Raw genomic sequence first — 21,130 nt, 5'->3', positions numbered from 1 at the left:
CTGCAAGGAACATATATAAATATTATACTTATAGACTACGAATTACCACGTCATTAACCCTGAAATAGTTAGTTCCGTTGATCACCAATTTTTTTAGAGTAAATAAATTCACTGGGGATGGATTGGTTGTGAGGTGGAGACTTGGATGGTTACGTGGTAGAGACTTGGATTTCAGAGCCGCACTCAAATCCATGCTATTTCAAAATATATTCCTCGTGCTTTAATTTGGAGTTACTTTAAAATAGTAACAGTCAGTATCTAAGCGTGGATGTTGGCTTTCTGCCTTCTCTTTGGTCAGTAGTCAAAATTAGAAACGGCAGCAGGCAGCTCTTGTACCTTTTCCATAAATGTAATTTAATAACATCCTCTTGATGACGAGAAACTCGCTTGTAATAAAAATATATCTCAGAACAACTCTTCGACCTTCCTAGGTCATCTTAACCTGAAGTTAATGTATGGTTATGAGATTATGAACTCTAATGGACATTGTTTTTATAGAATAATATTTCCCTTATCCCCCCCAAAAAACCCACAACAACAAACAAACAAACTATGTAAATAAAAGGAGATAAATATAATAAAATTATTGTCTTCAGTTATAAATAACTTATTTGTTTGCTGTTGAACACAAAGCTACACGATGGGCTATTTATGCAGGTATCGAAATCTGATGTTTAGTATTATAATCCCTTAGAGGTACCGTTCAACCACTAAGGGGCTATAAGTAATATTAAAGTATTGTAGATTGACACTAACACCTTCCCTCCACTGTTAAATAGGGCCAGTTAGTTAAGGCGCTTGATTCGTAATCTGAGGGTCGCGGGTTTGAATCCCAGTCGCACCAAACATGCTTGCCCTTTTAGCCGTGGGGTTATTATACTGTGAAAGTCAGTCCCATTATTATTTGGTAAAAGAGAAGCCCAAGAGATGGCGGTGGGTGGTGATGACTAGCTGCCTTCCCTCTAGTCTTGCACTGCTAAATTAGGGACGGCTTGCCCAGATAGCTCTCGTGTAGCTTTACGTGAAGTTCAAAACAAATCAAACCACTGTTAAATTTACATAATGCGACTTGTGGGATAATTGTCTTGTAATAACTTCTGTATTCGGTACTGCTGTTCTTGCAGTGACAAGAAATAATGCAGTTTGGGTTACTAACGCAACGAATAAAACTGGTTCGTGTAGCACATATAACTTCTTTGGGAGTTACACTTCTTTTGTAGGTTGTCTAACATTCAATGTGGAATAGAGCTTATATGTATGTGTAAATAATATAGGTCATTTGCCTTAGAGGTCATTAAAGTAATAAATCAATCATCAATTGATGAAGTAACTCTTCCCTCTCCTTGTCAGGAGGGACAGGTTCGTTGACCTTTTTCTCCCCCCTATACTATGTTTGCTTTTGAATGTACGTGTTGACATCATGATGTTTATTGTAAACCATACTTACTTCAAACCCCTTTCTACGTGTGTATGTATCGGCAGTTACTGCTTTCATGTATTGTTTCCACCGCCACTTAAGTTAGATATTACATAGCTCTGTACTCCACGAACAGGTCAGTAATTATCACACACACATATCGGGGGTTATAATCCTAGTTTAAGAACATTTCACATTAAAATCCTTTTAAATGTTTTATCTTAGTCTAAAACTAATGCGGGTTGTTCAGTTTAGCATTGGGTGCCCTGATTAGTTCTTTATTTCTAAAATATGTTTATATGGCGCGAGGTGATTAGGTCTATTTCCATGATATATGTAGTAGTAATCACGTTTACACAATAGGTCATTTTTATGCCGATTTTTCATGAAGTAATTTAGAGAATTATCCTCAAGAGTCCATCAATCAGTAATGGCTAGCATTTTTGTGTAACTATAGATGAATTTGGATGAAACGTTACGTGGTACTTTGTAGGCTGCTGTCAAGAAGCAGGTTTGTATTGTTGGTAATTTGTTTAACTGTAGGACTACATTTACCCACGCTGGTCATGCATATTCTATGAGTGGACATATATATGTTTTATATATCTTGATAATGTTATCTTGTGTGTTTCCATGGTTTTTGCTTGTTAGACTTCTTGCATAGTTTATCCGTTTCCAAACTTTTGTTAATATGTTTAACCCACGTTAATTTAGAATCGTATGTTAAACGTAAACACTTTGCTGAAATTGTAGACTGGATAAGTGTTTCATTCGTGTATATATTTTGGGGTAATTTTTACGTATTCTTTATTTTAAAAGTACTACTAATTGATTTTTTGGGAATATTTATTTTTATTCGATATGTTTAAGAGTATTCTATTGTATTGTTTAATTGTGGCTGAAGATTTATAGCTATCGTAGATGGGATGGGGCGGAGTGGGGGGCACTTTTCAAGATTGCAACGTCGTCCGCGTATTGTGATGAAAATGCTGAGTTCGGGTCTTTCAGGGGCATATTGCTTACACACATGATGTATTGACGCACCAGTGTATCTAACTGTACTTTTGTTGAGTTTCGTACTAAGCTGAATGAGGACTATCTGCACCATCCATTTTTAATTTAGTGTTGAAAGACTAGAGGGAAGGCTGCTTAATGCATTTAATATCTCGAGAAGAATGGAGGACATCTTTAAGCAAATGCTTCCGTTTCTCTTTAAAATCCTGTATATACATAAACACACATATATAGTAAGAAATAACAGAAAGCAAACAAACTTTTGTCCCTACTGGAAAGCAGGTTCTTTTATCTCCTACTTGTTATGTATCTCAAAATGCTTGCCCACTCCTCTTTAAAAATTTATCTGCTAGGCACGTGCTAGAACAACTGACACGTGCTTTCGTCTCTTCTAGTGTCTGTGATTAGGAAAGTTGTTTCTTTTCTAAATGCCCTGTTTCAAAGTAACTTTTTCTGATCTGAAAATCTTGAACACTAAACTTTAAATCACCGCCCCTGTTCGTGATACTACTCACAACAAAGTTATTATATATTTTATTTCATTTATTTTCTGCTTCTTTATTTAACGTCTTTCTTGGCGTTATATTTGCCTCTTACTTGTTTTCCAAATCCTGAAAGACTGTTACCCGCACATCATAAACAAAGACGGAAATTCAGGCAATTTAGATAGCACGTTACGTAGTTAAGTGTTTCTGCTGTCATATTACAAAGAGGCGCCAAGCAAAACGACTTACTTTTCATGTAAGTACATGTGGGCTAATAGACTGTGCTTTCAAAACCAACGCACACAATAAATCGTGTGATAGAAAAGGGCTTACTTACAGAGCACACAACTTTTATATCTTTGTAAAACATATAAGAATACATGAATTATAGTGGTCGCCATTGTGGCTACGTTTTTATACGTACCCACAAGCGAGTAGAAATATGTTTGCAGAAAGTTATAGCTTTTGAGTAGACTAATGCAACGCTTAATTGTATATTAAACAGGTTGGGGTAATTTAGTTATGCAATTAATGCGTTTATGTAAGTGGTACTTACTCTAACAATATTAATAATAATGTAATTTTAGGCAATTAGAAAATGCATCTTATTAATCTTAGAATAACTGAATGGAGTAAAACTGGACAAATACAGAGATTCAGTATGTTATACTAAAACAAGTTGGAGCCTCACCACGTGATTTCAGTGTATGTCATCACATTTGGTTTTCTAGACAATAGATTTGTAGTACAGTTTCCATTTCAAAAGGCCCTGTCGTAAAACTATCATGTCAAAGCACAAGAATCCTCTAAACAAACTTTCCATAACACACTTACTATATGAAAGCAATAACATCTTAGCTACTGTTTCACAGCTCGACCACAGAGATTTTTGAGGAATAGTATAAATACCTATATCATTTTCCTTCTGCTTAGGCTTAAGACGGGTTAAACATACATCTCGTGAAAGTAGTTTGTATTCACGTGACTTGTGTCACTTTTCAAGCGGATATATTTCTTCATCGTGTTGTGTACTGCTTTGTGGATACGTGGACAGTTTTTACCTCTGATTTCATGTTCATGGATTCTCACCTGTTATAAAACACCTTACTTTGATTACAACAGCTGAGGTAGGACTTGTTGCATGTTTCATTCGGAATGGCCCTAGTGCCCCAAGTTGGCCCATGTTCTTTTGAGTTTTTTAATACTATTAAATAAATTGGACATTCCGTTTTAGCAGCTGTAAAATTCTTCATCTGAATGTATGAGTATTTTGCTTAAGAAAAGGTTTTTATGCACCGTTCCCAAAAGTGATCGGTTTTCAATGGCATCACAGTATGTACGCCAAACAATGTCAGTGACATAATTTTACCTGACTAATTTCGGGATAGTTTCCTTTCTGCTCTATTCCTTTCATAATTATCACTTTTCATTACTAAACGTTAAGGTATTATTACAATGCATCTTGAAACAGTGCGTTTTTAAAATGTGGAAGTCAAGTTTCAATTTTAGAATCTCATTTTAATAAAGATCAGCATTGATCTTAGTAGCAACAAAAATATGTACAGACCAAATTAAAACCATCGAAACAAAGCCACAAAAGCATACCAATACCCTTACACTTTTCTGATTAACATGATACAATTGTAAACATACTGTTAGAAAGTAAAAAAAAAAAAAAAATTAATTTAGGTTTAACACGGTGCGATCACATTTTATCCATATTCTAGAAGTAAAAATATAAATTTCTTTCATCATGTATTTTTTGAAGTGTAGTGTGAGTAATAAGATAACTGTGTATTTCTTTATCATAATCAGGCTTTGTGAAAATTTTGATTTTCTTCTCATTTTCTATAACTTTAGCTACTTTTTTTTCACACACACAAATTTTAATCGAAGATTCATCTGGAAAGTCTGAACGAGTTTCATCCATCAATTAAGAAGCTTGTTAATTAAATGACGACAGAGGTCTTCTTCAGTATAAAATGTTGTTAAACCTTTGCTCACTAGATGACACTGCAGTTTTCTTTTCTTTTAATAATAATATTTTTTCTCAAGACGGCTGATATGGGTATTAAAACTTTTAAAATAAAATTTTAATATCCATACTAGCTATCTTGAGAATACAATAATATTTTTATTTAAATTAGAAAAGCTAGGATAATCAGTCTTAAATAGATAATAATAATGTAGCACGGTTGGCCAAATTTTTGAGAGAAAATTTTAAAATGTTTATGTAAATAATCATATAATACAGTAAATTCCATGGATTATATCAAACAATCATTGTTATATTAAGTTACATGAATAGCATTGTATAAAAATGTTTTGAAAATTAAACTTTTAAGTCTAGTAGCTGCCAATGTGGTTAGTAGAATGTGGACTCGTTTTTGACCCATGAGTATCGGCAGACAACTCTACAAGACAACCTAATTTAACAGAATGGGTTCGGTGCAGTTAATAGATCTTAGCTTATCAACTGGATAACTAGTAAACATGCAAACAATAGAAACATAAGTTTTATATAAGAATCATGTTTCTAGGCGTTTGCATGCTAACTTCTCGTCCAGTGGCGTTTTTCTAACCTATCACTACAAAATAATCGACATCGTATGTTGTCAACAGCGTATGGCTTAGCCAAATTACATCGTATGTTGTCAACAGCGTATGGCTTAGCCAAATTACATCGTATGTTGTCAACAGCATATGGCTTAGCCAAATTACATGTTGGCGAATACTTTTTCCTTTTTTTTCGAAAACGAATCGCTCTACCACCAAATACAAAGTGTGTCTACATTTGGAAAGTGAATGATACTAGGCCGAAATCAACTTAATAAAGACAATGGTGGCATTATAGGTCTTGGTATAAATTAGTAATGGTGGCCACAGTGAGCTTTATATGCTACTACACGAACGTTCTAGAATATAGAGATACAATCCTACAAACACCAATGTTACGACACACTACTGAAACTAACCAGAACTTTTTTGTAGATTTAGTAGATTTCGAATGAATAAACTGGTTGTTTTGCTCACGGGACATGGATCCGGCTGGACTTCATAGGATACTGTAGAAAGATGTTGTACAGTAAGTGATTCGCCTCCTTGCACAAGCAGTGTTGATAATTATTGAAGCATCTACAATAGAAGAATTGCTATTATTGTTCCAGCAGTTGACGAACGAAGTATCTCAAAGTCTAGTATGGACATTCTTTATGATTTGATTACGTTTACCTCAAAATGTATGTTGTTAGTGTTGGATGTTGTCACTCGCATATAGTAATAAAATATGTTAAATTTCCACAGAACGTATAAGAAGTGTGTATAATTATTAGACGTCTATATGCGTAAGCAAATACATTTTTTCCAATGTTTCTAATGAAACAGTTTCTTTCGAATGTTTTTGAATACATTTAGGTGTTGAATTTAAATTAAGTTGTCGTAACGTACAGTACTATACAAAATTGTTAGGATAAGAAAATATTTTGTCATTCTTTCAAGTTTGTAAGGGCTAATTCTTCCATGCCATTATAAAATGTAAATTTCAACACTGTGGTAATGCTTTAGTGATTTTTGTTGACAACTGAATGAACCAGGGTGAGAATATCTATCATTCTTCAGAATTCCCAAATATTTTTACCAATGGTTTGTCATAAGGGTTCTGCTTGAATGAACATACTGATCAAATTTAAGGTTTGAAATAACTTTCATAGTACTCCATGCAATGCCTTAACTATATAAAAAGAAACTAGCAAGGAACTGGCATATCCTATATATTCTGGTATATACCGGTATATGCAAGAAGAAATAAATTTAATAGTAGTCAACAAACAAACTATGATAAAAAGTGTTTAACACGACGTGTATTAAGTTTTGTTATCATGCCATGGCCCCAAAACGTAGCGAACTGTCAGCAAAGCAGAGAGTTCACATAGAAATCTTTATGTGATGCAGGTTAGACTCTCTGACAAATAACTTGTGATGAATTTACTATTATGTTTCTTTTAATATCGATGTTTCTTTATGTTAAATTTATAGTTAGAAATGTACGTGACACCTACTGTTAAACATGTATTGCGAAATTCCCGCCTATTCACTAAACTTGTAGAAGGTTCTCGAGTGTAAGAATCAACAATACGTGTGTACGTGAACACTAGTGTGTTGTTAGTATTACTGTGTAGGCTGAATTTCTGTACAGTCTTCTCACACATGTAAATGTATCCAACTAAGAGACAACATATATTATTGGTTTGCTACAGTTAATATACTATAAACCTCGGAAACTATAACTGTGAATAACGCTTATTAATCAGGAACTTCAGATATTTGACAAGGAACGTTAATAAATGCCGAACATTACAAACCATTTAAATTTAACAGATTCACATCGAACATCAGTATCTCTACAAAGACACTGTATAACTTTAAATGTGAAAAACTCGCGTGTGATCAGCGAAGAGCACAGAGCTAGCTAGCTCCCCTTTAAATGAATGGTACCTACATAAACTAAAAATTAACTCGCTCACCGTGAACCCTCGATAAGACATCAGAGAAGATCTAAACCAGAAGGAAGACTTGATATTATTTATAAAGGCTGTTATTGTAAATTGTATCATTACTTGTATATTAAAATATACAATATATGAAAGAAAAACTGTGCGTATCAGTTTTGTTGGCAAGTATTATAAATTAGATACATATCGGCATTTATTTAACTTCTAAATTTATATTATAACTTCACCCAATTTTAATCTATATGGAATTGTAATACGTAACATGCTTCAACCTTGAAATGATTCCCAAACATTGTCAAGTACACCCTAGATTGTGAGACCCAGACTGGTAAATTTGAAAACAATAAAGGAAGAGGCAGAACACCTAAACTCAATGATACTGATGTTACGTATCTTTGTTTACACAGCCTTCAGGACAGAAGGAATACTGACACTGATCTGAAGCGTAAGATAAACAACCATGTACCAGATGACAGAAAAGTGTCCAGATCTACAGCATCAAGAAGACTTAATGAGAATGGAATATTTGGCCGTGTAGTAGCTTAGAAAACTTTACTTTGATTTCCATATATTATCAGTGGACTGAATTTTGCTTTAAAAAAACAAAACCTGGACTGTCGGTGAGTAGAAAAGGGTGTCAACTGTTCCACTGATTTTATGTTGTACTAAATATGAAAATTAATAACAGTTTGATGTTTTATTTGTGACTTTCTTTCCGTTCTTCTTTGAACGTAGGCTGAAACCTAATTGTTAACTTTATTCTAACACTATTTCACTGTACTGCATGCAACTGTATGGGCTTTTTAAATCCTTTGAACTTGTCTTTTAGTAGACTAACTTAACTCGAGAATGTGACGTTAAATCAGATTTATTGTTCAGTATTAGAAAATGGACCAAATGGTTAATGATGATGTCACAGGTTTATTTTTGCCAAAAGTTAATTTTAAAACACGTGGCTTTCGACCTAATATACATATAAGCCAAAGAAAACTATATTTTCAACACTTTAATTTAAACTTCAGTTACAAGAAGCGTGACGCTAAGATGAAAAAAAGTGGTTCTAGAATATCAAGGAGAGTTTAAATTTGACATGCACATTTTTGTAAATTCCGGAAGGGGGTATCAAAAGTAGATTATAGATACGAGAATCGGTGAAATATCGAGTGAGTGAGTTGCTTTCATTTAATATGGTACCACTCATTCAACGAAGAGTTTGTTTGAGTGATGTACTTTGATACGTGTAAGTTATGCGTATATTCAGTTACTTGATTCGATTGGCATGCGCAGATAAGTTTATCCTTACTTGTCAAATTCAATTTTCAAAGTACTTCAGTTTGAACATCATTTGTAAAGTCAGGTTCAAAAGTTAAAATATAACAGTATACAATGAAAGACAGAAACGCTAAGGAAGAGGCTGGTTAGTTTTGTTATTGTTACGTGGACTGTACTTGGCATAATTTTTGGTAAAAGTTTAAGAAACTCGAAGAATGTTCGAAAAGAAGAATGTCGTCGGTGTTTGGGTAAGAAAAGTTCATACCCTGCAGGTTCAGGTTCTCTGTGATTACTTCCTTCTCCCCGTACTTATAAAAATGTGCCTCCCAGGGATCGAACCTGGGACCTTCCGCGTGTAAGGCAGATGTGATAACCACTACACAACAAAAACGTCAAAAAAAAACCCCATGGCCAAGCGTGTTAAGGCGTGCGACTCTTAATCTGAGGGTCGCGGGTTCGCATCCTCCTCGCACCAAACATGTTCGCCCTTTCAGCCGTGGGGGCGTTATAATGTTACGACCAATCCCACTATTCGTTGGTAAAAGAGTAGCCCAAGAGTTGGCGGTGGGTGGTGATGACTTGCTGCCTTCTCTCTAGTCTTACAAGAAACTCGATTACCGTAACCAAGAATTGGTTTGAATTTCGCGCAAAGCTACAGGAGAACTATCTGCGCTAGCCGTTCCTAATTTAGCAGTGTAAGACTAGAGGGAAGGCAGTTAGTCATCACCACCTACCGCCAACTCTTGGGCTACTCTGTACCCGCGAATAGTGGGATTGACTGTCACCTTATAACACCTCACGGCTGAAAGGGCTAGCATATTTGATGTGACGGGATTCGAACCCGCGACCCTCAGATTACGAGTCGAGTGCCTTAACCACCTGGTCATGTCGGGCGTAAACAAAATCCAGCGTTACAAGAATATATTAGACCTCGATGCCACAGATTATATTTTCAGTTTTACCTTTGGTAGAACAAAAAGGAATCTGTAATATTATATTAAAATAAGAGATGTGAATTAAATGGCTAAAATATTTGTATAAATATTGAATGGTTTTAAAATTACTCATGTTTCTTTAGAAGATTCAGAATATATATGTTATTATTGTGTGATTGAGGTGCCTTTTTTATAGCATTCGTTAACGTATCCAGGAAATTAAGTAAACCCAATATAAATACCAATATAACTGGCCCGGCATGGCTATGTTGATAAGGTACTCGACTTGTCATCCGCGGGTTTGAATCCCCGTCACACCAAACATGCTTGCCCTTTCAGCCATGGGGGCGTTATAATGTATCCGGCCAATCCCAGTATTCGTTGGTAAAAGAGTAGCCCAAGAGTTGGCGGTGTATGGTGATGACTAGCAGCCTTCCCTTTAGTCTTACACTGCTAAATTAGGAAGGCTAGCGCAGATAGCCCTCCTGTAGCTTTGCGCGAAATTCAAGCCAAACTAATATACCTTATAATGATAAACTTCAAGTTAAGAAAAGTGTATGTAATTTTAAAATGAACGGTGAACTACACAATCCCTAATTTTGTGTATTTCATAATTTCAATGCAAAACTAAAAAAAAAAAGACTAATTACAAATAGCCGTTCCTAATTTTGAACTGATAGAGCAATGGAAAAAGATTTGTTTTGTTTTGAACTCCATCAAAGCTAACCGTCCCTAAGTTCGCAGTGAAAGACTGAAGGAAGGCAGCTAGTTATCACCATCCACCGTCAACTTTTGGGCTACTCTTTTACCAATAAATAGTAGAATTCACAGCAAAATTTTAATGCCCCCCCCCAGCTGAAATGGGGATGATGTTCGTTCGGTGACGGAAAAGATAACTCATTAACAACATTCACCTAATGGGGCTTGACTGTTACTCACATAGGGTATCAACGACCTAAACTGATGATTGCATTTGCTTTTTGGGGGTGTAGGGTCATGAACCTTGAATTTCCGGATTTATGGCTCAAGATCGCTAAATACTAGGCCACGCAAGGCAGTCTCGAATGAATTATTTCGTGATGACGAGAAACCCACTTGAGGTAAAAATATATCTCACTGCTGGTGTGGGTATTAAAACTTTATTAAAATAAAGTAGAGAGCAGCGTTTCGATCTTCTTAGGCCATCTTCAGGTTAATACCCATACCAACCGTCTTGAGATACAATGAATTATCTCGATTTTGTTTTATAACAGCAACTAACTTTTCACGATTAATCGTAAAAAATCTTTTAAACGTGAAAAATTGCTCACCGGAGTATTCGAATCTGCCATCAATTTTAACGTTAGGGTTATTTCACATATTATGTCTAGAAACAAAAGTAAATCTGGTGAGACAACGTACTGCTACACCTTTCGGTGTACTTTCCTCAGACGTGTTTAGGATTTACCATTACGTTATTTTGCCTTTGATAAAAATATATGTAGTATTTTAGATTTTTGTTGACATTTTTGCAATGCAAATGTACTAAAAATAATCAGTATACGAAAAGTAATATTTGAACGTATTCCGTCTTAATCTATAAACGGATATTACTTAAGTAATACGATAAATAGATTCTAAAAGAAATGCCGTAGGTTCAAATAAATTACGTATAAAGATAATGGAAATTGCAGTTAAAGGTCATCCTTTTGAAGTAATCCTATCGTCCCGAAAAACAAACAAACACGCCAAGTCTCAAGGAATCTTTTTAATGAAGAATTCCGTATCATCATAGTATTCCTGTAAAGGAAATAACAGGAAATGTAGGCACTTTCCTATCTATGACTAAGTTGTTTACGTTTCCATGGTGTATTTTAACAGCATTTATTATTACGAACCAAATAGCCAGGTGGTCAGGACGCTCGACTCGTAGTTTGAGGGTCGCGGGTTCGAATTCCTGTCACACCAAGCATGCTCGACCATTCAGCTGTTAGGACGTTATTATGTGACTATCAGTCACGTGTGTGTTTGTGCGTGTTTTCTTATAGCAAAGCTACGTCGGGCTGTCTGCTGAATGCACCAAGAGGAATCGAACCCTTGATTTTAGTGTTGTAAGTTCGTAGACTTACCGCTGTACCATCGGGGGACATATTTCAATTACATATAGAAAAAATTGCTGTTCCGCTACTCACATTTAGAAAAGCCACAACCTTGGTTATAATTTATAGATGTCATATTAAATATGTGACACGTGGCTCAAATGAATTGAAAGAGCCTATTTTTCATCTTAAACAAGAGAAAATTCTCAATAGCCGCGGCAGTTGAAATTCTTTTGGGTGAGATTTGGGTAAATTAATAGACTAGACTTCCCTCCCCCTTTTATATCAGCTGTATTTTTGTGCGCCAGCAATACCACCCGTGAGATGCGCGTGTACCTGTTTCGATTTCATTACTCATCTGGATGTTTAAAAGCCTTTTCTCAAAGTGAAATTCTTTTAGACAGGATTAGAGTAAATTAATCTAAGTCATCTTGGATATGGTCAAGTATAACTATTGAAAGCGTCTGATCTCCTGAGTCCAAAACTGTAATTAGATCTCAAATCGGCTTAGAGAAGACGAAACTATGAGCTAAACGTTCGTACTTAGAAACTCAAACTCGGTTTATGAGCCGATATGCCGCAGCTAAAAATTATTGTATTATAGTGGTGTAGTTTAAGATTATTTTTGTTTCTCTGTTTCTTAGGATTACTTGAAACATCAGTGTTCTATACAGATGTATATCTAGTTGGAGTGTCTGGTAGAGTGTATGCTTTACTCGCCACTCATCTTTCCAACAAACTCAGGGCTGTCCTAAGAGCCTGTATGTTGAGGCTAAAAACAGAACAGTTTGGTGCAATTGTACTGACAGAAGTTGAAGCCTCTTTTATCTACGAGTTGCTATACATATATTAAACCTCAGAAAAAATAGTTAGTTAGCTAAGGTACATTCAAAGGTAACACATATTGATAAATACTTCAATCTCATCGTGTTTGTAAAATGTGGAGTAAAATGAGCCTTCGTTGTGCTTTTCATATTTGTGATTACAGCGTATTATGGTCAGACTGAAATAAATCGTATTATGGTCAGACTGAAATAAATCGTCTTACTTCAACAGTTTAGTCTTTCAAAGTAATATATCCCTTTATTTATCTCGTCAATAATGAGATACATATGTACCAGATACAAGATACAAATAGAATGCAGGGTAAATGATAGAAAAGCAAAGAAATCTGAACAACAAGTGACAATAATAAAAATGGTGGCAACTTATGCACGTAGTTTAAGTGAGAAACATTGATACGAAAGATTAGGAGATAAATACAACTTTGAAAAAGAAATCTTACTATATTGGAAGCAACTGAACAGAAACTCTATGATAGAAAGCCTAATCTACAGAACAGCATGTCAATGGTTAAACCCACTGTTAAATGTACATGTACGGTTCAGAAAACATCAAATTAATACAGACTACAGGGGGCTGCTCGTACTTTGAGAGTGATTCGTATTATGATACGAAAGTGATGTGTTAAAAGAAATAACAGCCGTAGCATCACGTATTCTTGGGAATAAGTTACTATAAAGCTTTCAGTATTGTCATTCTATGTATTTATTGAGTCTCAAAAATTTTTGCAATAATTGAAAATCCACAATAATGAATATCGTGTTATTATTTTTGTATTTGTAAACATCTGATCCAAGTGGACTATCATATATCCATTACACTGTTTCAGTACTTTGTTCTCACTATGTAGTAGCTAGTCATCCACTGCACTGTTTCAGTACTTTGTTCTCACTATGTAGTAGCTAGTCATCCACTGCACTGTTTCAGTACTTTGTTCTCACTATGTAGTAGCTAGTCATCCACTGCACTGTTTCAGTACTTTGTTCTTATTATGCACCAGTTAATCTAAAGACAGCTCAACAAAGGTATCTGCTTTAGTAATCTGTTTATCTGGTTTAGTAATCCACAATTAGGGACAGTACAAGTTGTCTTAGTAACCTTGTCGTAAATACAAAACGTAAGAACAATCAATAGAGAAGTTTAAAATACATTCAATAGGTGTTTTAAGTGGCGACTCGTACCTAATATAGTTCTCTTCATGAATAGTTTGTTTTCTTGTTTTAGAATTTCACACAAAGATACACTAGCCACCCTTAATTTGTAATTAATAAACGATATGAAAGGCAAATAGTCAACATTATTTACGGCCAGTTTTGGGTTTCTTCAAATCAAATAGAGGGTTTGTTTACTTGTTTTTGAATTTCGCACAAAGCTACACGAGGACTATCTGCGCTAGTCGTCCCTAATTTTGCAGTGTAAGACTAGAGAGAAGGCAGCAAGTCATCACCAACCACGGCCAACTCTTGGGCTACTCTTTTACCAACTAATATTGGGATTGACCGTAACATTATAACACTCCCACGGCTGAAAGGGCGAATATGTTTGGTGTGACGGTGATTCGAACCCGTGACCTTCAGATTTTTCAAATAGAGAGATATGGCTTTCACTGATTAATATGCACTCACGTCTCCGAAGTACAACGCGTTGTTTTGCGACAACGGAACGTGAACTACTGACCCTTGATTCCAAGTCCAGTATGTCATTTGTCATTTAATGAATGTTTTTTAGACTTCCTATAAACTGTATTGTATGAGAAATTAAAGTATTAGTTAAATGTTGAGAACAAGAAAAGAAATGCACGAAGAGGCTACACTAAACGACGTCAAGTATTTTATTTGTCAAAACACAGTGAAAACAGATATATGCAAGAAAATATTGATCAGAGAGCCCACGGAACGTCTATAAATTAACAAAAATCACATAGAAAAAAATCGTGTCCGTTATCTAAAAATACCCATAGTTCAGTTCAAATCATTCTTTTAATAATCGAAAACAACTAATAAACATGAAATCACTAATTCATATTAAAACTCTCCCAGTTCTTTCGTGATTTAGTTACAATTTTCATTTGTCTAAAAAAATCTACAAAATGAGACGGTTTGGTAAACTTTATCATATAACAATAATTCCTATAAAAAAATCCCAATAGTTCGTGGTTCAATTGCTTAATACGATCTACAAAATAATACAATGTAATAAACTTTACATTCATGTGAACAAGTTTTTAATAAAAGTTTACCAGAAGCACAAATAACAACTTCCTCTCTGAAGCCGTAGCAAAATATTGCTGTACAAACAAATAACAGTTTTAATGCTAACGTAATAAGTTATTTTTATAATGTTACGCTAACGTAACATATACTGAGTTAGCCCTTTTATCATAATATCTATGATATCATCAGGTCACAATGAAATTCAAGTTTATACTATTATCAGTTTATAGTTATCACCTAATCTTCATGAAATTCAACTTTTTATTGTATTAAAATTCTATTGATCACGTGATTACTACGAAATTTAAATTTATGCTATTATTAAGATATATTTTTCATCAAATTTCTACGAAATTCAAGTTTATGGTATTTCAAAATTATATTTCTGATCTGATCTCTATAAAATTTAGGCTAATGCTGTTTTTAAGTTGTATTTCTTACCATTTGTTATTTAAATTACTCAACAAGCACAACAAATGATATATTTCATAACTTACATTTTACAGTCATACTACAAAGTCGCAAAATCACACACTTGAGAAGGTTACAAAAATTACCACTTTTTTGAGATCGTATAACTACTGGACGCGTAGTCTGCTTTACATTATAAAGTAGGATTTTTGTTTAAAAAATAATTAAACTTGTCTGAAGAACGATCCACGATACAAAATCTAAACCACGCCCATAGACGATGACAAGGGAAAATAACTTTTAAGTAGTGCAATTTCAAAAAATGAATATTTTAATAAAGCTATGTTGAATTGTAGTAACAGTCATTATGTTAATTATAATTACGAAAGTTAAATTGCTCTTTATATTACAAAGTATAAATTCGAGATAATTAATAATTATGATTTGTTTTGCGAAAAGTACAGATATTAAAATTATCGTAATCTTACATATATCCATTAAAATATAAATAGACACACTTTTCTAATGATTTGCCTAAACACATATCACGTATAAAAATGTATTTGAACATCTGTTCGTATTTGAGATTCCTTTGTTCGTTGGTCTGAAAATATTTATGTTTATATCGATACGGCCTAATGAAGGTTAACGATAGCAAATATCAAACTGAGTTGAAACATAAGGTCTACAAATTAATAAAAGATATTTATTTGTAATTATTTTCTAAATTAGAACATCTTATTATTGTTCCACTGTTTTATTTTTAGAATACTAAGTCCATTTTAAAAGTTATTTGTTTTTAAGCTCAAAGCAATACCATGGGTTATCGATACTGTGCCCACCATCGATATCGAACCATGATTTTAGTTTAAATCCTCAAATTTATTACTGCACCACTGGGAGACCATTATAAAATGTGATAGTATTCCAACTAAGCTTATATTTAAAAACAACAACAACAAAATGACTTAATTTATCATTATTTTTCTTACAGTTTAAAAACAGTAGTTTTAAGAAATATGCTTCTGTTTTATTTCCATTTTGTCCATCAGAATTAGCTGTAATTTGATATCTATATAAATACAATAGTACGTCTATTGTTATGTCCATGTAACTATTTCGCAGGGTGTGAATAGATCTTCACCAAAATTGGTATGGAAGCTCATTAGATCCATGCAAGAGGTATACATACAAATTTTCAGTTTTGCCATTTTGATGGTTTTTTATAGGCGTTTTCCGGTTTTTTAGCATTACTTCGCCCTGTGTAGTTGGAGCTTCACAGAATTTGATAGGAAGGTTTATTGGGTCTATGGAAAGATATATACAAAATTACAGTTTCACATTTTATGTTTTGCAGTTTTTATGAGATTTTTATTTTACAGTTATATATAAAGGAAGCAACTTTTCACGCCCTCAGATAAACTTTCATTAATTATGAATTTACACAACTTCCGTCCAGAGGACGAGTACTTAAGCTAGTCATGAATAAAATCATATCTTCCTCCTGCCTAATGACTGAGATTTTAAGTTTTATGAGTTATATTCCGTTATGAACTCTTAAAACTGCAGCAACTTTCATAGAATGATTAAAAGCCATGCAAATACCACTTGACCAATTACTGGTGTCACCAGATCAAGCCAAAGGAAATTGTCCCTACAGGCAATCAACGTAAAAAATGTAGAAGCTGAGAATCATTTTTATGACTAGAACATCTAGAACACATTTATCATAATAAAAATAAGTATATACTAAGGAGATAGTGCGTTGTTTATCTAACATATATTTCAGTTTTACACTGGAGTGGTTTTTTTTTAATGGCTACTGCTGAGATAGTTTCAAACTTTATCTTTGTACTTACGTGTAAGCCTACTAATTATAAGAGAATTTCATTAAATTCACTGTAAAAATATTCTTTTTTCTTGCCATTCTCAGACTTATTATTTTAATATGGCGTTGTACTATAGGATTATGTAACACTGGCCTTAAGCCACGTAGATATGATTGTATAATAAAATATATCTTTTCGATTAAATCACAAAAAATGTGTTTAAAATGTTATAATGAAAAGTATTAATTAAATCATGTCGCGCATATGGTCGAACTGATGGGTAAACGGAGCTTTTAGATGTGGAATGTATATTAACAGAACACATAAGCATTTTAATAATTTTAACTTTTAACGTTTAATTGACCATTACAGGTGGACACAAAATAATGAGCTCTTTTATTATCGTTTCTCCTGTGCTTTCTTTGTTGTTGTTAAAGATTGTTTTAACTATTTAAATTGTAACACAAGAATGTTTTAACCCCATTAGCTACAAAGTACCAAATAAAGTTTGTGTGTGGTGTGCAAGGTCATTGGACTGTAACTTCTATGAGTCTCAGCGACAAGCTTGAAGGCTTATAACCTTAAACATCTAGGATCAATAACGGTGGTGGGAATAATACAAAGACACCCTTGCGTAGTTTTGTGCATAAAAACAAACAGTGGATTAAAGCTACCTACAACAAATTAAATAAAGTGTTTGAAAAGCTAGATCGATTAAATGTTCCATATATTCGCGCTGAGTTACATAAAGACTATTAGCGCTAGCCGTTCTTAATTTTGAGCTGACAGACTAGAGAAACGGCTGTTGTTCAACACCTTAGTTTTGAGCTACTGTAATCCAAGTGTGGAGCACGAGTTCTTTTGGTGTGGCAGGCACACAGCCTGGGCTTAAAAATATGAGAACTGTTACCAGTATTCTGTGGCAGAGTTGAAAATAAGTCCCATTGTGTTTCTAAGTCACACCATCTTGCCTGAAATGTGTTACGGGAGTTAAATCAAGTTAGCGTAACAATAAAGATGGTTTTACACATAACAAGTTACTGAAATAAAACAAAAATAACAGTACAAGACGCCAATAAATTTCTGGTGTCTGTTATCAAAGAGCTCATATAAATGAACTACTAACAAACACAGTTCTAAACGACAATGAAGAAAAACACAAGTAACTATTAAAAGAACGAATTAAATTATGTTATTTAGAAATTAAGATATTTATCAAACACTCCCGTAAAATACATTTATTTGCTCCCACCATTAAAATACGTAAAAAGAGTGACCAACATATAATGATAAGGACAAAATTAAAAGTGTTTTATCTGGACCGTTGACATAATTATTGTATATTAGTTTTAGCACGTGCTCTCGTTACAGTGATTTAGGTAATGGTAAAGTTAGAACTTAACCTTTGCTGTCTGGGCCGAATATGTCTCGCGACTTAAAAAACAATTCAATGATCTACAAACTATTCGTCTGTGATCCTAATCTTTCTTAGATCAATTGGTTAAACTCTTTTGCACGAAGATTTTTTTTATTTACTGCAGCAGGATTTTAACCTTTAATTACCATGATGGACAGTTATACTTTGTGTCTTTTTATGTTCTTGTTTTTTCAGCGAAGAGCTACACAGTGATCTGAGCTCTGTCCATCGAGGGGAATCGAACCTCAGATTTTAGCATTGTTAACTGGTGAAACTACCACTGATTTACCAGGGTATTTCTTTTTTTCAAGAAAATATGACAATTTGTGACAAACTGTGTACAGACGTTAGCATATTGGCTATCAAGATAATTATACGGTATATTTTTGAACATTATTTGATTATAATATCATTTCTTTTAGGTATCTTTCAATAATAGGTGTCTTTATTGTTTATAGCTTCATGAAAATATAAGATAAAACGTTTCTATACGGAATACAGTTGCACGTACACACAGTACATTTGTTTGTATTCTTGAATATCAGGAGTACTATACGCAAAGTGAAGAACGTGTTTTTTTAATATCAGAAATTCCACACATTATAAGCCACCATTTAAAGTATTTTCTAATACGAAATCTATGTTTGTTATGTCCAAATGAAAAATCGTTTTTCAGAAAATGAGATGAAAATAATAACAATGTTTCACCAAATCACACTCAATTACATAAAATAAATTCAAAACATACAATTTAAAGGCTTATTTTGTAATTTTTTTTAAACATACATACGTGTATATATCCTAAATTTCCATTTGAAACACAAATGTATTTAGCAATAAGAATTCGCGAGATGTTACTATCGACGAGATACCTAATATACAAAAGGAAGTAAAATCCAGTATACATAATATAACGCCATCTTTCAAGTAGTAACTTGAAACTATTAATCAAAAATACTACAAAGATTAAGCTTTTAACATTTGAATACTGTTTCCACCTCGAACATTCTGGTTACCATATATTTGTTCCGCATACAAAATACAATAATTATTTCGTGATTAAATTAGCATAACACGAACACGAAATTTTAATTGCCATTTAACAGTTAAATGTTTCGTCTATATTATTATTTTCCACTGATACATTGCCACCTGCCACCACTTATCACACATTTAATTCATTGAACATTTTCCTTAGCTACACAAGTAAACTTAAGAGACAAACATTGTAGCATACTACAACAGACAAATCAAGTTCTTTCCTTCCAGGATTTCATCCTGCACTTTGTCAGAAGATGTGGAAATTTCTGCCTGGATTGATAAAACTGAACAAATGCAGGTCATGATGGTGCTTCCAATGGCCAGATAAAATGCCCATCCTGCAAAATGAGTAACATTTAACTGACACAAGATAAGTTATTTGCATATCTATAGATGTGTATAATGGATAGACATAACTTTATTATCTCTAAGAGTCGTGCTTGTGTTATGATTTGAGGAGAATTAGTAATTTTATTTCATTATAACATAAAAAATACTTACTTTTACCGGATAATAAATCCCATATCATTGTCAGATAAATATTTCAGTTCTGAGCTATATCATCTCTAATCAACCCATGTGAATCGATGAAGAATTGTATCCAAAGGACATTTTAATAGTTTGTGGGTTTGGGGAAAAGTTTGGTGTGAAATTTTTCTTCGTGTTTCGCGCTCTTAAAAGTGTTATAGTCAAACTTCGCGTGAAGGATAACAGATATGCTTTTGAGAAGACATTAAACAGAACAAATAATTTTGACAAGTTTCCTCTGACAATACGTATATTTAATATGATTTAAAAAAATATGGGAACTATAATGGGAGTCGTATCCAACAAATTTTTAGACACTTTCACAAGTAGCGAAGATTTAAAAATATTCATTGAAAGGATTTAAAATTTAATGACAAACAAAACACATGTCAGTGTGAAAAATATTTCAAAGCAACTACAACCACATACCGAGTCTACAATCACCCAACAAAAACGGGTGCGAATTTTCTCCACAGACAAGCTGTACGCGGGTACTGCCCCAACCAGCTGGATAAAGAACTAGCCCCAGGATGAATAAGAGGCCTGAAAAAGGAATAGTCAAAACAAGTGTCACGTGGCTTAAAATACAGCACTTGTTTTTATTGAAAACAAATCTCTTTGTATTGCTGGCATTAAAGATATGAAAAATATTCATACAATTAAAATATTGTTCGTACTTCAAAGATGTTTCGAATTAAAAAAATAATATACAATAAATGAAATTTTTAGTATATTATAATATATTTTAAATTATAACCAAAAATATATTGTAAGCATTGTTAGAAAAAATAAACATTTGAAATACATAGTGAATTAGTTTCCCTTACATATTTGCTTTTCAAACACGTTTAATAGTTTTAGCCATTGGTAACGAGGCATAACGTGTATTCACCTTCTTACGATAGTTTCGTAATGAATTCTACATACACGTCATTGAATCTCCAAATATAATAAATTTCATTTCTAGTTACAATATACAATGAAGAAGGTTTTTCTTGATTATCCATACTGACTTCTCCACATTAGAAAAGTTATTTAAACACTTCTTATTTAGATTATGAAAAGAGTTATTGGTAAATTTTTCAGATGCGAATGTTGTTTATATAAATATATACGGAACGGTTTGCTCCTAGCAC

The 21,130-nt window shown here is 33.6% G+C and overlaps 1 long non-coding RNA gene across 1 annotated transcript; it reads right to left on the bottom strand.

The window, feature by feature from the left end:
* Positions 1 to 14,368: 14,368 nt before the first annotated feature.
* Positions 14,369 to 20,546, bottom strand: LOC143225092 (uncharacterized). The gene is made up of 2 exons (XR_013013605.1): positions 20,424 to 20,546; positions 14,369 to 19,804 (listed from the first exon to the last, which is right to left on the bottom strand). It is a non-coding gene; the product is annotated as an uncharacterized LOC143225092 (long non-coding RNA).
* Positions 20,547 to 21,130: the final 584 nt, after the last annotated feature.

The sequence above is a fragment of the Tachypleus tridentatus genome, chromosome 9 (assembly GCF_004210375.1).
Source record: "Tachypleus tridentatus isolate NWPU-2018 chromosome 9, ASM421037v1, whole genome shotgun sequence".
Lineage (NCBI taxonomy): Eukaryota > Metazoa > Arthropoda > Merostomata > Xiphosura > Limulidae > Tachypleus > Tachypleus tridentatus.
Note: the sequence above shows the minus strand (reverse complement) of the source record. Positions and strands in the feature narration are given on the sequence as shown.